The sequence below is a fragment of the Pinus tabuliformis genome, chromosome 2_2 (assembly GCF_031772625.1).
Source record: "Pinus tabuliformis cultivar Carrire ecotype Pingquan chromosome 2_2, CPIR1, whole genome shotgun sequence".
In the NCBI taxonomy this organism is placed as follows: domain Eukaryota; kingdom Viridiplantae; phylum Streptophyta; class Pinopsida; order Pinales; family Pinaceae; genus Pinus; species Pinus tabuliformis.
In genome coordinates this window covers 500294161-500312445 of record NC_142300.1, presented here as the reverse complement: position 1 = coordinate 500312445, position 18285 = coordinate 500294161, and positions in this window count along the sequence as shown.

The window sequence follows — 18285 nt, the reverse complement described above, 5'->3', positions numbered from 1 at the left end:
TAATAAATGTGTTTGTTTTGGAATAAAACTTTTAAAATTTTAATATCATTAGATAAATATAATAATTTATCCTACATAAAATATTTTAAAATATTTTTAATATTTTAATAATAGTCCATATGATTGCTTTAGTTTAATAAAACATATAAATACAAATTATTTTCAAATCTCAAAAATAATTTAAACTTTTATCTTTTCAAAATTTATTTTATAAAAAATAAAATAATTTAATTGGAATATACAAATATGTTTTCATGCCGCTACAGCTTCCCATAAACCTACTTTATTTGAACATTGAAATCTAATTTAATTTTACAGAACTGAAACTTGTATAGAATTGAAACTTAATAGTAAGTATGATAGCATACAGTGCTCATGATTTTCTCCAATTTCCCTCAAATGACTGATCAAATGAGATTTTCCACCATTCTCCTCTAGCAATGTGTTGGTCAACATAGCTTATAAACGAGATTGATTTGCAATTGACATACCACAACGAAAAGAAAATATAGTTAAAATTGTGAATTAAAATTAAAAATGAAATTAGAATATTCAAAATTAAAAAAATAAGAGAATTTGTAAAAATTCAAATTTACATTAAAATTTTAAATATTTTAAATGAGTAATATTTAAACAAAATTCGGTGATTACAATCAACATATCTATCACAATTCCAATTTAGGCCTCTAACGTCATGTTAAGGATGATGGGCAACAAAGCGCAGAAGGGGCCTAGGCTGCAAGGTTGTGTTACATTATGCAATGGGTCGTGCAAGATTGGAATTTCAAAACAAACTCATCCGTCAATTTTTATGGTTTTCATACCTACTCGATCTTCTTCACAATTTCAAGAAAGGAACTTGACGGTTTTACAATTTTTTGAACTATATTTGACGGGAAAAATACCCAGTGATGGAGCAATTTGCCCATCAAATTCCATCCTTGGTGCTAGGTCAAGATCCTTCAATATCTGTCTGGAAAAAAACCCACCTTCCACTAACTCACAAACTTGGATGCCTTTTCCAAGACCCCATGAAGGCGTCCAAGACCCCATGTGCAATTGATTGATGTCCGCAATGGGAAATTTTGTTAAAAAGGAGTTGTACTAGTTAAAAAGGAGTTGTGGGGATTTCTGTATTGAGTCCAACCGCTTCAGGAAGGGTATATCAATTAAAGTTGAGAATTCAAGATGAGGAATTAGTGGTCATGCACACAATTCAAAAGGCCTAGCCTGACAACTTGAAGGCTGAGATCTAGGAGATATATTCATGCTACTATTTTTGTTTTGGTTTGATGTGTGCATTTCCGTTACTAGTAAGATTTCTGGTTTTTGAGATAACTGCATTTATTATTATTGTAAATGTCTCTCGGATAAATCACATCATTAGTTTTTGGTCGACATTTTGAATAAGCTAATGTGGTTCATCCCCAGGACAAAAAATTATCTGAAAGACATTTACAATAATAATATGGATCACAAAAGTCTGAAATCAATGTATTTATTATGCTCTGTATTTAGATCTTGTCAACGCTTGATTGAGCAAATTCTATATAATAGCGATAACATAGTTTAAATACAACTAAATTGAAGTAATCAGACAAAAATAACATCTTGTTGATGGTGTTGGACTTGCCAACATCAGGGGATCTCCTCGGTATGAAGTCCCAACTAAACCTCACACCATTTGGTATAGGAGTCCCATCCAGTACGATGACCAGGTTGCCATTATCTTAAATATATGCCTTAGCTCCTGCTTATTAGCACATCAGAGTGGTCTACTTTGTCTTCGAACAGCGAGGTTCACGTGCCTGGTGAGTGCTAGTGTTACTTGTGTCAAGGTTCTTTCACCGTGAAGAGAGAGGGTGGAAGTGGGTCTTGAGTTGGAAGGGAGAAAGTCCCAACTCTGTAAGAGACACACAACAAAACAAGACATGCACAGCTTCTGGAAGTGCAAGTTGAAAATAGCAACAAGAAATGCTAAATATAGAAGTGATATTTTTAGCACTGCCATAAGTAGCATTTCGGGATCCCTTCCTATTTTGGTTAATCCCTGAACTAAAATTGTGAAGTAAATTTGAATTTGTTCTTAGCCACTATTTGTAAATTAATTAATTAGTTCATCTTGAATTAATTAGTTAAGGAAAAATAAACATGAAGTCTATATGAGGACTTGCAACAGTTATTCCTTTGATTAAGGGATTTATCCATTAGTTAAAGAGATAAGAGTGAGTTGTAATTTTGAGTTGAAATTAGTTAGCTCAGTTAACTGAGTTAAGTCCAGTTAGATTAATTCTTACAACTTGTAGAATTAATTGTGAGTTCAGTTAGTTAATGCTTGCATGCATGTAACCACTACACTTCAGATAACTGAATATTCTCTCATAAATAACTCATGCATGTCAGTTCTGTCAGAGACCCAGTTGAGATCAGATGGAGGGATAGCGTACTATTAGTTGCAATAATATTCTATTGTGAATATTCCTTGCATGCAGAGGGAATTCTTTCCTTGGAGATTGTGCAATTACTTCTTCCTGTTTAGTGAGTGTGATGACGCCAATTCACACATGTGGCCTCACTGGACCCCAAGAAAAACTGCGCAAGGAAATAGGAGGCTTGTAGGGCTGAGGAAAGGCAATAAGTATTGTCTAAACAGTTTGTGAGATGTATTCTTTGATTGTACTGAGAGTTGGATGGTTTTCAAGCTAAGGCTTTGTGTAATATGAGATAGTTTCCACTTGTATGATAATACAGAGAGTGGGGTTTTAGGCTGTTGCTTTCCCCGGATTATATCTTTTGTGTTATGTGTGATTGCTTCTCATTGTTCAATTATACCTTTTCATGTTTGATACTGCTCGTATGTGATTAAGATCTACAAAGTTTATTGTAGAAGTAGATCTAGTTTTATGCTTTAGTACATTGAATATATCAGTTGATCTACAGGTGAAATTTCTACATGGTATCAGAGCAAAGGTGAATCAAGCAAAGAACTGTCTATAAAGAAGGGAGAAGTATGAAGTTTAGTGTTCCTGATATACATATCAAGTTCTTATCACATCTCTAATTTCATCAATGGTGGTAAATGGTTTCAGGTTTGAGTATGCACTTGATGGCAGCTCAAACTGTATAGCCTGGAAGGATCGCATGGAAGCAGTACTAGAGGACAATGGACTGAAGGAATTCATTGATCAAGAAGTCCCCATGCCCGTAGCAACTCTTGCCAAAGAATTGGTGGAATGGAAGAAATGTGTGGCTAGAGTAAGGAGAATCCTCCTGGAGGGAGTTCAAGACCACATTGTCTCGAGCCTCCATGGGAAGGAGACTTCGTTTTCAATGTGGAAAACATTGAAAGATTGTTAGGCCCCTATACTACTAGTGTAACCCCCTATTATTGTTAGTATAACCCACTTATTATATTGATGTACCCATGTAGTGCCCATATTGTTACTATTGTGCCACATAGAAGCCCACTATTGTTATTATTGTGCCCTTACACTATTATTGTTATGTCGGCTCTGATTATGTTATAACCCCATAGACTCCTATATATAGAAAGGAGGTCTTTTCATTTGTATCATCCAAGAATTGTTTATTTATGTAATGTAAAGGAGGTTGCCCCCTCGAAGAGGCTGAATTCTAAGGCGTGGATCTCTCTTTTCTATCTTTTTGTGAGTTGGTTTCATAACATTTGGTATCAGAGCTTTGGATTCTAGGGTTTCGCTGCTCCAAACAGGTCATCGTGGAATTTTCGCTATAACTTTTTTTCTGTGACGTTTCAGAAGTCACAAAAAAAACCCATTTGAGAAGAAAGCACGCTGTACCTTGTATCCAAATTTCAGATCTTTTTGCGCGATATTTTCAGAGATATGATCTAAGGAAGTTGGTCTTTTTGCAGACTCCTGAATTACACTCAAAACAGGTGACCTGAGGAAAATCGTCATAACTTTCTTTTTGAGAATCGGATTGAAGTTTTGTAAGAAGGTACAGAAAGAGGACGGACTGTAGTTTCGTGTGGGTGTTTTTTAGATCTAAAGGTCGAAACAGTGACTCATGGAACGTCGTACAAGTTCGCTCTACTGAACTAGTCTATAATCAAGTCACTGTGGGAGATTTTGCATAACTCTTCCTTGGAGAATCCAATTTGGGTCAGACTTGTGGCATTGGAAAGAGGACACAAAGGGCTACTATAGGTCACAAATTCAGAACTAGGTGATTGAAAAGTACATAGTTACAGTCGTTTCAAGGTCGAGATCCTAAAATCAAGAAAAAGCAAGATGAGGAAGTTTGATGGCAAGGATCCGGTAAATTGGATACTTCAAATGGAGCAATATTTTGATCTAAATGGTGCACAACTGTTACAAAAGGTATGTATTGCATCTTCATATTTAGAACCAGATCAATTTTTATGGTATGAAGGGCTTTGTTCTCGTAAAAAACTTGTTAAGTGGTCAATTTTCACGGAGGAAATGATAGCACATTATGAGGATACAAAGAGCAACACCTTCTTTAGAGCAACACCACAACAATTGGAAAGAGAAAAAGGGCTTTGTGACATAATGGAAAGAAAAATTATGGAAACCAGGAAGCATACCCCTCACAACTATAAAGATGGAAGTGTTTTTCCTCCCAGCCTTCCACAACCTACAAGGGTTACACCACAACAATTGGAAGAAAAAAGAGAAAAAGGGCTTTGTTACAATTGTGATAGCAAATGCACTAAAGGTCATAGGTGTGCTGAGAAGAAATTATTTTACATAGAATATGAAGAGGAGGAAGAAAAGGATCAAGAAACATCAAAAGAAGAGGATATATGCCAGGACCCGACCCCAGAGAAAGAAGAAATGAATCAGACCATATCTTGTAAAGCATTGGAAAGAATTACCACTCTTCAAACTCTCAAGATAGAAGGACATATGAAGAAGAAAAAGGTGCAAGTAGTGAAGGATCACATCGAGAAAGAAGAAATGAATCCAACCATATCTTGTAATTCAATGGACAAAATTACCACTCCTCAAACTATCAAGATAGAAGGACACATCAAGAAGAAAAATGTTCAAGAAGTGAAAGATCACATTGAGCATCAAGAAATGAATCCGACCATATCTTGTAAAGGACGGGAAGAAATTACCACTCCTCAAAAGATAGAAGGACATATCAAGAAGAAAAAGGTTCAAGCAGAGAAAGATCACATCGAGCATCAACAACAAGTTCTCCAACTTTTCAAGGATAATGCCACTTCGGTGCAAAATCAAACGAAACAACAGGTAGATCAACATCATAGTGAAAAATGTTTTGATGTAAGTGATTGGGTATTTTTACTGCTACATCTCAAGAAAGCTATTTATGAGAAGGAAATGTTGGCAATACTACATGCACTTAAAAAATGGCGACCTTACCGAATGAGAATACTCTTCAAGGATGAGGATGTGGAAGCATTGTTTTTTGCTATTTATATTATCCAACCAAATTGGATAAACAAAGCAAGGGATGAATGGAAGAAGGACGAAGAAGTATGGCCACTTATTCAAAAGTTTCAAAGATCCCAATTCAAGCAATATTGTCAGAAATTGAAGAGGAAGGAAAAATCATATTGGAACCTGGAGCAGTCACAGAAACAAGAACCCGACAACTACGAAATCGATCAATTTCAGAGTATTTCATCAAGTGGAAGAACTTACCCGCTGAATATTCCACATGGGAGGACAATAATTTTATACATAAGCATCAAGAACTACTCAAGCATTGAGGACAACGCTTTTTGAAGGAGAGGGGCATGTTAGGCCCCTATACTACTAGTGTAACCCCCTATTGTTGTTAGTATAACCCACTTATTATATTGATGTACCCATGTAGTGCCCATATTGTTACTATTGTGCCACATAGAAGCCCACTATTGTTATTATTGTGCCCTTACACTATTATTGTTATGTCGGCTCTGATTATGTTATAACCCCTTAGACTCCTATATATAGAAAGGAGGTCTTTTCATTTGTATCATCCAAGAATTGTTCATTTATGTAATGTAAAGGAGGTTGCCCCCTCGAAGAGGCTGAATTCTAAGGCGTGGATCTCTCTTTTCTATCTTTTTGTGAGCTGGTTTCATAACAAAGATTTATATCAAAATAGCAGCGATCAGAGGAAGTTGGCGCTGAAAGACAAGCTTTGGAAAATCAAGTGTGAAAAGGGTGACATGATCTCTACTTTCCTGACAAGCTTACCACCTGCAGGGATGAGTTTGGAAGTGTAGGGATCACGACCGCCGACGATAACATGGTGAGTCTTGCACTCCTCGGCCTTCCTACAAGTTGGCATAGCTACCAAGACTCGATTAATGGAAGAGATAAACTACCAGATTGGGAACGACTTTGGTCAGATCTGATGCAAGAGGAGATAAGAAGAAGCACCATGGATGGATCTTCATCAAAACAAGATGATGAAGAAAATCTAGCTTTAGCGAGTAAAGCTAAGAAAGGGAAAGGGAAGGCGTCCCAATCCAAATATTCTCATGGTGGGAAGAAGTTTGACAAATCAAAAGTGCAATGATTTCATTGTCATGAAGTGGGCCATTATGCTACAAATTGTCCACAGAAGAAATCCAAGAAAGGATCCGTGAATGGATCCGATGGTGAGGCACTGGCTTCATAGTTTGAGTTGGATTTCTCTCTTATCACATGCATGGTTTCATCCATGGTGGGATGTGTTTGGTACCTAGACAATGGAGATTCTTTCCACATGTTAGGTGAAAAGAATATTTTTAGTACCCTAGAGGAGAAGGATCTCCAGATGAGCATCAAGATGGGCAATGATAGAAAGTACCATGTTTCAGGTGAAGGTAGGGTTGTGTTTCAGAGGGAGCATGGAGCTCCTCTCACCCTCACTGATGTAAAGTATGTACCGGGTCTGAAAAATTTGTGTCCATTGCTATGATAGAAGATAAAGGCTATGATGTAGTCTTTAGTCAAGGAAAGGTGTTCATGAGGCATATCGGTACTAGACAGACCAAGCGAATTGGGATTCGAGTAAAGAATCTCTACAAGCTGGAGGTAGAAGATTGTGCTGCACTGAGTTCCAAAGCAGAGGTTGTGCAAAGCCATGATGTTGGCGAGCTATGGCATAGAATATTGGGCCACTTGCATCACGGGGCCTTGAAGATCATGCAGCCAATTTCTACCAGTCTACCCAAGGGAAAGTTGGATCAAGTGGATACATACAAAAGATGTACCTCGGGTAAGTATACGAAAGCTTCCTTTCAGGATTGAGACAGTAGAGCTGGAGAAATCCTTGAGCAAGTTCATTCAAATGTACATGGACCATTCTCTACAGCCTCCACCACTAAGCAAAGGTACTATGTTATTTTTATTGATGATTTTTCTCATAGATGTTAGATCTACTTTATACAAAAGAAGGATCAGACCTTCTTGAGGTTTTGTGAGTTTAAAGCCTTGGCAGAGAAAGAATCTAGAAAGAAAATAAGAGCCTTGCATAGCGAAAATGGTGGAGAGTATGTCTCCCAGCAGTTTAAAGACTTCTATGCAGCAGAAGGGATTAAACGAGAGTCGAAAGGAAGAACCGATCTATTGTGGGAGAAACTCGTGCGATGTTGCATTACCAAAGCCTACCACTTCATTTGTTGGTTGAGGCATGCAACACAGCAGTATACTTGCAGAACAGAAGTCCTCACCGTATATTGGGGATGAAGACACCTATGGAGGCCTTTTCCACGAAGCGACCAGATGTGAGTCACTTCTGAATCTTTGGATCACCGTTTTATTGCCATGTGACCAAAGATGCTCGGAAGAAGATAGATCTTACTGCTAAGATGGGGATACTTGTGGGGTACACAGATACACCCCACAACTATCGGGTGTTCCTGCCTACTAGTTAGAGGACCGTGATATGCAGAGATGTGAAGTTTGACAAGCAAAGATCCATGCGAGTATCACTTGAGAGAGAGCTCAAGTTGCATGCAGATGAGGAACTTTTGGTTCCAAAGGAGGAGGAGCCTCAAGATGATGTGGAGTAGACACATGTAGAGGATCCGAGAGTGGAGACATCCACTCATGAAGAGTGTTCCAGGGATGGGCAGAAATGTTCACGGGAAGCTGACAGGTTGATGCTATATGTGTGAGAGAATGTGGGGCAGCCATCATCGCAACGCAGACAGAGGAGATCTCCCGAGTGGCACACTGGTTACATGGCCCTGGTTGGGGAGTGTGTAGCGACCTAACCTTCTTATTTCGAGGAAGTTGTGCAGCAACTAGTCTGGGTTGATGCAATGGCATAGGAGTATGACTCTATCATTCAGAACAGTGTGTGGGATGTTGTCCCAAGACCAGCGGACAAGTCAGTGGTGAGTTCTCGATGGCTTTACAAGGTAAAGTAGGCAATTGATGGCAGTGTTGAGAAACATAAGGCAAGTTTTTCTGCCTGAGGTTTCTCACAGGTTGAGGGGATCGACTATGATGAGACTTTTACTCCTGTAGCAAGGTACTCATCTATCAGATCGATGTTGGCACTATCAACTCAGATGGGCTAGAAGATCCATCAAATGCATGTGAATACAACGTTCCTCAATGGGAAGATTGAGAAAGAGGTGTACATTGAGCAGCCCAAAGGATTTGAGACCTTCGATCATGAGTCGCATGTGTGCTGACTCAAGCGAGCATTGTATGGGCTGAAGCAAGCACCCCGTGCTTGGTACACCAGGATCGACAGCTATTTCACTGGGTTGGGCTTCACCAAGAGTGAAGCAGATGTGAACCTTTACCACATCATGGTAGAAGGTAGGCCATTGATTATTGTACTTTATGTTGATGATATGATTTTGACAGGTGATGATCAGTTGATCAAGTCTTGCAAGGAGGACCTTGCAAGAGAGTTTGAGATGAAGGACATGGGCCTCATGCACTACTTTCTAGGCATGGAAGTGTGGCAGAAGGATGGGGAAGTATTTGTGTCTCAAGGCAAGTATGCCAATGAGATACTCAAGCGCTTCCACATGGAGAAGTGCAAACCCATGCAGACTCCTCTAGCTGGTAACTAGAGGAAGGAGGATGCTACTTTAGGTGAGGTAGTAGCTGCTACTATTTATTGGCAGCTTGTGGGTTCACTTATATATCCAGTGAACACATGACCAGATTTGTGCTTTGCGGTGAACCAGCTGAGTCAAGCTATGGTTCAGCCAACCAAGCTGTTTTGGAAGGTAGCGAAGCATGTGCTGAGATACCTTAGAGGCACATCTCCATATGGATTGTGGTACAAACAGACAGAGGGAGTGAAGCTTCAAGGCTTCAAAGATGCTGATTGGGCAGGGAGTCCATCAGACCGGAAGAGCACTTATGGAGGGATCTTCAACCTTGGTTTAGCTACAATTTCCTGGTACAACAGGAAACAGAGGTCAGTTGCACTTAGCTCAACAGAGGCTGAAGACATGGCTGCCAATTAGGAAACATGCGAGGCCATTTGGATGCGGAAGATCCTAGTGGGATTATTTGGTCAGATGATGGAGCCTACAGTGATATGTTGTGATAATCCAAGTTGCATAAAACTCTCTAAGAGTCTAGTGTTTCATGACAGGTCCAAGCACATAGATATCTGGTACCATCACCTTCGAGACTATGTGGTGAAGAGGATCATGATGTTGCTGTATATTTTGACCGAGGAGTAGGATGCAAATATTTTGACTAAGGCATTGTCAAAATGCAAGTTCGAGTTCCATAGAGACAGGATTGGGGTGACTGATGATCCCTTTCTTGTTGAGAGGGAGTATTGAAAATAGCAACAAGAAATGCTAAATATAGAAGTGTTATTTTTACCACTACCATAAATAGAATTTTAGGATCCCTTCCTATTTTGTTTAATCCCTGAACTAAAATAGTGAAGTAAAATTTGAATTTGATCTTAGTAGTTGTTTGTCAGTTAATTAATTAATTCATCTTGAATTAATTAGTTAAGGAAAAATAAACATGAAGTCTATGTGAGGACATGCAACAATTATTCCTTTGATTAAGGGATTTATCCATTAGTTAAAGAGATAAGAGTGAGTTGTAATTTTGAGTTGAAATTAGTTAGATCTATTAACTGAGTTAAGTCCAGTTAGATTAATTCTTACAGCTTGTAGAATTAATTGTGAGTTCAGTTAGTTAATGCTTGCATGCATGTAACCACTACACTTCAAATAACTGAATATTCTCTCATAAATAATTAATGCATGTCAGTTCTGTCAGAGACCCAATTGAGATCAGATGGAGGGATAGCATACTATAAGTTGCAAGAATATTCTATTGTGAATATTCCTTGCATGCAGAAGGAATTATTTCCTTGGAGATTGCACAGTTACTTCTTCCTGTTTAGTGAGTGTGATGAGGCCAATTCACACATGTGGCTTCACTGGACCCCAAGAAAAATTGCGCAAGGAAATAGGAGGCTTGGAGGGCTGAAGTAAGGCAATAAGTATTGTTTGAACACTCTGTGAGCTATATTCTTTGATTGTACTGAGAGCTGGTTGGTTTTCAAGCTAAGGCTTTGTGTAATCTGAGATAGTTTCCACTTGTATGATAATACAGAGAGTGGGGTTTTACTATTTTAGGTTGTTGCTTTCCCTGGATTATATCTTCTGTGTTATGTGTGATTGCTTCTCATTCTTTAGTTATATATGTTCATGTTTGATACTGCTCATATGTGATTAAGCTTCTACAAAGTTTATGGTAGAAGTAGATCTAGTTTTATGCTTTAGTACATTGCATATATCAGTTGATCTACAGGTGAAATTTCTACAATCCACACGAATGGGGCAATCACAAGACAAAGGAAGATAGCACGTTCAACACCTGGTGGGGCAATTCCTGCGAGCACGATGGTTGTTATAACAAGTTTATGTGAAAGGTTCTGTCGGATGTCCGGGGAGGTGACCAACATGGGCAGGACAACATTAACAACTTATACAACACATTTTCATAAATATATGTATTAGAACAATTGAATGAGTTCAATTATTTAACACAGGTTAAAGCAACATGTATAACAAGTGATCAATATGAATCTTACAAACATTTACAACACATGTGTGAAAACATGTTGGCCTGTTATCAGGGTTCTGAATTATGCAAAAGTTCCAAGACACATCAATACAACATATATCATTAACCCCGTGGGCGGGGCATTGGAGCCACTACTCACTCCTCAAAGAAAAGATTGCAAACTCTCAAGGCTATGTGGGAGGAGCCAAGGTGAAAATTCCTTTGCATGTACAAATGAGGGGGTATTTATGGCCAAGGGTGAAACTGGCCATTGTGACAGTTTGATTTCCCTCATGAATGTTTGACTTCCATGAATTTTCAAATTGCATGGCTCTTCAGATTACAAGTGGGTCTCTTAGACATCCACATTACATTAAATTGATTGATAACAGTATGGCCCACAATAGTGATGTGCCCGACACGAATCATGACATGATAGTGCTGGTATGTTCATGTTGTTATTCGTGTGCATGTCGAGTTGCAGTGTTGTTGAGTGATGGATGTCCTCTTGGTGTATCACAATTTCCCCTCCGCATGGCAAAGTGTGCGGAGTCCTCGATGGTCATTGGGTTCACTTGATGTTGCATGTGCATGTTGCTCCTTCACTTGTACCTTGGCATGCTTCACATGTTCGCTCGTTTGTGAAAATAAATCCCCGCATGTTCGCTAATTCATCTGTTCACGAACACATCCTTGCATGTCATCTATTCGTCCTTTCACGAACACATCTTCGCATGGTCGTCCGTTTGTGAACACATCTCCTTGCATGCATCACTTGTTCAACCGTTTGCGAACATGTCCTTTTGCATGTACTCTCCTTGCTCATCTCATCTATCGTCACGTCATGTTCATTCATTTACTTGTATTTACAGTCACTCATGATGAGACAACGTCAAATTCATAAACCTCCTAGTCTACCATGATGCATAGTCGTTTGCTTTCGCATGTAGGTGACCGAGAGAGAGGACAAGGCTTTGAAATTGTGCAAGGAAAATTTCAAGCTGGGATGCGAGCTTTGGGCACTACTGGTGAAAATTGCGTAGAGGTCACTAGGGGACTGAGATGGAAAATCCATATCAGCAGTGATTATCAGCGAGATATGGCTTGGCTCGAGGACAGATCTAAGAAATTTCTAGAGGGAAGTAGTTCGGGCAGTAGAGGGACTTGGTAGCAAAAAATGTACAGTTCCTGGAGGGAGATAGCAGAGGGTTGCAAGATGGGTTGGCAGCAAAAACTGCGCAATCCCTGGAGGGAGCTCGCATGGGGCTGTGGAGTTTGATAGAGACAAAAACTACACAAATGCTTGGAGGTTGACCTGTTGGACACCTCTGTGCAGTTTCTGAGCTGAGCGAGATGCTGAGCAGCTGAAGGACTTGCTCAGGAATCTACGCATTTTTCTGGGTGAGCAGCCAGTCGACTATCTGGGTGATTGGCTAGAAAAATTGTGCAATTCTTGAGGGGAGATAGTCATAGACACTTGGTGTCTGTCTGGCCTATCTCCACAGTTTTCTCAGTCAGTGGAACGGGCAAGGTCTACAGCTTCTACGCAATTTTTTAGGTGAGTGAGTCTTGGGGTCACTGCCCAGTCAAACTCTCTGGTTGACCAGCAGGAGGGTTGATTGATCATCTTGTGGGAAACGCAGATCAAAATGGATTGTTGGACACTTCTGCGTTGTTCTAGGTGACAATCAATCAAGTCGATTAGGGTGAAGGTCCAGCTGTTAGAGGGTGATCCAGTCATCAGAACTTCAGCAAAATGACTAAGTGTATGAGTGAGTGAATTTGTGCATATGCGACTTCTGCGAACACACACTCAACATAGCTTGACATCAAGACAACATATACTTATCATGACTAACCGAAAATGCGAGCGACATGCGCAATGCTTGTGATAGTTCGTTGAATGACCGTGATGACGCTTGTGCGACAATACATGCAACATTGTGTGTGAGTGTGATAGATGTGTACATGGTGAACACAACTCAAACACAACCTTCAACATCATCAGAACGAGGTTGCAAGCATGACATAAAAATCAACATGCAGAAGACGATAGTTGGTCGAACAAGTGAAAAAAAGTAGGACATGTAGAAGAAACACACAAGATGACTTTTTATGTTTGTGCACATGCATGTTACTGAGGACAACATGGTATGACAATGACAAACAGTCCTGCAAACTCACCTAAGGGGTGTACTTTGAATGATGTTTCATACTTACCATACTTACCCTCAAGATGATCATGCATTCGATGGAGTTTGCATGTGGTCCTAATATTTTCAATTACTCAGTTCCTTGGTCCTTCTCCTACACTGCTTGGGAGCGATTTCAACATGACACCTTTCCTGTAGTCATTGAGAGGTAGATCTGCGCAATTTCACCAGACAATGACTGTTGCCAGAATGAGGCCCTGGGAGGTTTGTCTGCGCAATTTCTGCATGCAGGACAGACAAGACAACTTGGAAAACACTACACAGTTTTGAGGCTTAGGGCACTGGTGTGGGATAGGGGTCCCGGGAGGACACCTCTACGCAATTTCTGAGTGCAGTGCATCTCGACTACTCTGCACATTTCTTGAGAGCAATGTTGATTAGGGCCTCTGCGGTCTGTGAGGTTTTAGCAAACAAGGGAGGTTGGTGTCTCTGCACACTGTGGGGTTTCAACAGGCAAGGCAGGAAGCTTGACGGTTGGAGAAGCAAAGTGTAAAATTCTGGGAAGTTGGATGAGGCTAGGTTGCTTGGGAAAATGGCTAAGTGTGAGATCAGTGAAACATATGTAAAAATTGATAGGACTCGACTGTGATTGCACACAGACACTTAGTGACACAACTTAGACCATCTAGAATACATAAGACATACTTTGGTCGAAGGCAACAACCTTCACGATGTGAGTGTGTGAGGTGAGTGTGAAACATGTCTATGTGATGACAACCACTTATACGTACACAATTCCCTTGAAGTAAAACAACATTCCCTTTGCATGAAAAACAACAACCCCTATGCCTAAATATGACACATGTTGCATGAGGATGAGAACACAAACAACTCTTAAGATCAAGGAGGGGAGTTTGAAATCATAATCTTACCAACAGGCGACCAAAAATAATCGATCGTAGGATCCGAGGTAGGCTCTGAAATTTGCATGTGAGCCAAAATTTTGGAGAGTGTTGTAACCACTACAACACTTGGTGACACATTAGTAGAACTCCAACTCTTTGTATGGACCTTGTTTCATGAAAGAAAAGTTTAACCCTTTCGAAATTATTGTTCGGTTCTTTAATCATCGTAGTTCCCACATGAGCTTGGTTGAAAGATGTAGTCCCTACCATTCTCTTGATCGGTCAACACATTCCAAGCCAAGTCAACCCAGTTGTTTCAATTGTGGATGAGGAGTATATTGGTGCACAAGTAATATGATAGTCTGAGTTCAAGTTTCATCTCTAGTGTTGCTCTGCTACCAACGGGCCTAGACTGGAGCCCGATGCAAGGGAGCCTAGTTAATACCTTGACAAAGTTACTTGCATCACCTCTCTGTGTAGGAAGCCTTTCTCTTCTTTCGCCTTATTCACTTTTTCAAAATTTTCATATTTTCATTATTTTCATTTTTTCATTTTTCGAAGAACTATGCATAGGCACTTATTTATTCCAGAGGCGGAAGAGGGATCCCAACTTATTGAGAGCAGAAGAGGTTGTTCCTTCAGAGAAGTATGTTATGTATATCTCTAACATACCTGTTAAGGTTTTCCCCCTCACCTTACTCTTCTTGATTGATTTTACAAGGGTTAAACCAAAAGAACCGATTAGAGTAAGTGGTACTAGTTAGAGCGCAAGCATTGTGTTTTCACCAAGAATCACTCTGAATTGATGTATTTTCCATCAAGGAATCATCGACTGAAGACAAAAAGTCCATCATAAAGAGTGAGGACAATAGATAACCAAATGTTGATAGATGTACAAGTCCTCTTAGATACTTTCGGCTTGTCTCAAGAGCCAAACACGGTTTCATGAGAGGCTGAACTATGGGTACAAGAAAGCAAAGAAAGAAAAAAGTGAAAAGAAAAAGTAAAGCAAAATAAAAACAAGTAATCAAAGCAAGAAGGCAAGCAAACCAAACCAAGAAAACAAAGCAAATAAAGAAGCAAAGACTACTCCTACTCCTACGCTAAACAATGTCTAGGCTTATTCACGTGAAGTGATATTTCCAATGCAGCCATCGACGCATTGGCTAGCCCACGTTAGTGAAGGCATGGTTTGTGAGAAGCATAGCCAAGCGAACTAGCAAACAAAAAAGATATAACAATGAACACCAACATGCTATGAGTTCTAAAACATCGACAGAAAAGAAAATAGTGAATGCATAAGACAAGCATTCTGCAGACTTAACACGGTGTTGTGACACACTGCATACAGATGATAAACATATGCACTCTCTTGACTGTGGAAGTCAAGAAAACATGATAAAAATAGACAACTTATGCCTTTCAAGTGTGCTTGTTGTGAATGATTCGTCCAATGCGCAAGCAATGGGATCATGTGATTCCGGTGGAGGAAGCGAAATCTGTGTGTTGGATTGATCTTTAGTGCATGCGGATGAGTGATGAGGAGCCTCAGGTGTTTCACAAATTTTCTGATCAGAAGTGGAACTAACTTCAAGATATTTAGGGCTTGAAATAACCATCAGCCCAGGTTGAAGTGCCTTGAGAGCCTGCAGGGTTTCCACTCTGTCAATAAATAGATCATCGGAGACTAGTGTCTTAGAAAAATTAACAAGTGAATCAACATCATGATGAGATGAAGAAGTATAGAGATCACAATAACCAAGATCAGAAAATTCAGGATGTTTGTCGGCATCCTCGTCATTTGATGAATTTCACAAAGGGGTAGATGAGAAGAAAGAATGTTCACCCTCTGTGTTTCCAGAAAAAGCAAATGAAAAATCAAGTGGATGTTCAGTGAATAATTTTCACTCTCGACTGTTAAATGATGGACTAACATCTAGTTTGTTCTGTGAGTGATCGGAAGTAGATGCATCCGTGGATGGATTTACATGAGGAAAATGAGAGATAACATAATCACCAATGATGTCGAGAAAAAGCATAGGAGGCACAAACAGAAGGAGGTCATCCTTCACCTTGAGTTCATTCTCAGATGCTCAGTCATACTCTTCGTGAATGAAAACGTAGGTTGGTTGTGCAACATTAACTCCATCGGAGGCTTTATCCTCATTCACAACAGGTGTAGAGTCTAGAATGGAAGAACACAAGACAATGGAATTTGGAGGATCAACAGAACGCAGAGACGGAGGTTGAGGTAACAAGTGTGGATGACAACTTATGGGCTTCCCAACCAAATCTGCGCAAATATTGAGAGTAGTGAGGGTGGGAGGATGTGACAGTTGAACAAATGTGTGTGCATGTTCTCCCACATCACTTTGTGGTGGTGAAGCTGTTTGATGAGGGGATGGTGGATAGTCACTTGTGACAATGACTGTGTCCATCGGTGATTGCACAACTCCATCACCGAAGTATGTTGAGAGGGGTTTGAACTTCAACTTCATTTTTGGATTGAATGATTTGTTAAGACAATATTTGAATCTATCCCAAAGATATTGAAACTTCATCTATCTTTTCGGAGCTTGAAGCTGCAATACACAGAAGCGCTACCAAAAATCCATAGGCGATTCTTGCGGAGTCTTCCTTTGCTTTAACAATTTTTTTCAAGAGGTTCCAGATCAAAATGATGGAAAGTAGATTCAATGAGATCACATAACTGCTCAAGTGAGTGCAAGCTTCTGGGTGGCAGGCTATTGCACCATCATTTTGGGGATTCACAAAGTGTGCGTGAAAGCAACAAGTTGGCCTCTTCATCAGAGAAGTCATCTGCATCAGTAATAACTGTAAAGAAGTCTTGTAAGTACTCAATCTAGGCCACTTCACCTTCACCATCATACGTGAATTCGAACAAGAAATCAAAAACTCCCTCGTGATTTCGAGATGTTTAGTATTAGAGAAACATCGCAGAGGGATGAGTCTAACAGAATCCATGACTGATATGCGAAGATTCAAAACAAGATGTAAGTGCTTAGTTTGTCATCTAGCCCTCCTTCTAGTGCCAAAATGTTAACGGTGTTTGACTCGCCAACATCAGGGGATCTCCCTGGTATGAAGTCCCAACTACACCTCACACTGTTTGGTGTAGGAGTCCCATCCAGTACGATGACTCGGTTTCCATTATCTTAAAGATATGCCTTAGCTCTTTCTTGTCATCACGTGAGAGTGGTCTACTTTGTCTTTGAACAACGAGGTTCGTGTGCCTGGTGAGTGCTAGTGTTACTTGTGTCAAGGTTCTTTCACCGAGGAGAGAGAGGGTGGGAGTGCGTCTCCAGTCGAAAGGGAGGAAGTCCCAACTCTGTGAAGGACACACAAAACAACAATCCATGCATAGCTTCCAGAAGAGAAATCCACATGGATGCGACAGTCACAACACATAAAGGAAGATAACATTTTCAACACCCAGTGGGGCAATTCGCGTGAGTGCGACGATCATTATAACAAGTTTACATGAAAGGTTCTGTCGGATGTATGGGGAGGTGACCAACAAGGGCATGACAATGTTAACAACTTATACAACACATTTTCATAAATATATGTATTTGAACAACTGAATGAGTTCAATTGTTTAACACAGGTTAAAGCAACATGTATTACAAGTGTTCAAGATCAATCTTACAAACATTTACAACACATGTGTGAAAACGTGTTGGCCTATTATCAGGTTTCTAAATTAAGTGAAAGTTCCAAGACAAATCAATACACCATACATCACTAACCCTGTGGGTGGGGCGTTGGAGCCACTACTCGCTCCTCAAAGAAAAGATTACAGACTCTCAAGGCTATATGGGAGGAGCCAAGGTGAAAAGTCCTTTGCATGTACAAATGAGGGGGTATTTATAGCCAAGGGTGAAACTAGCCCTTGTGACTGTTCGACTTCCCTCATGACTGTTTTACTTCCATGATTTTTTATATTACATGACTCTTCAGATTACAAGTGGGTCTCTTGGACTTCCACGTTACATTACATTGATTGAAAATAATATGGCCCACAGTAGCGATGTGGTCGACATGACTCGACATGACAGTGCTGGTATGTTCATGCTGCTAATGGTGTGCATGTCGAGCTGCAGTGTTGTTGAGTGATGGATATCCTCTGGTTCTATCACAGTTTCCCCTTTGCATGGAAAAGTGTGTGGAGTCCTCGATGGTCATTTGGTT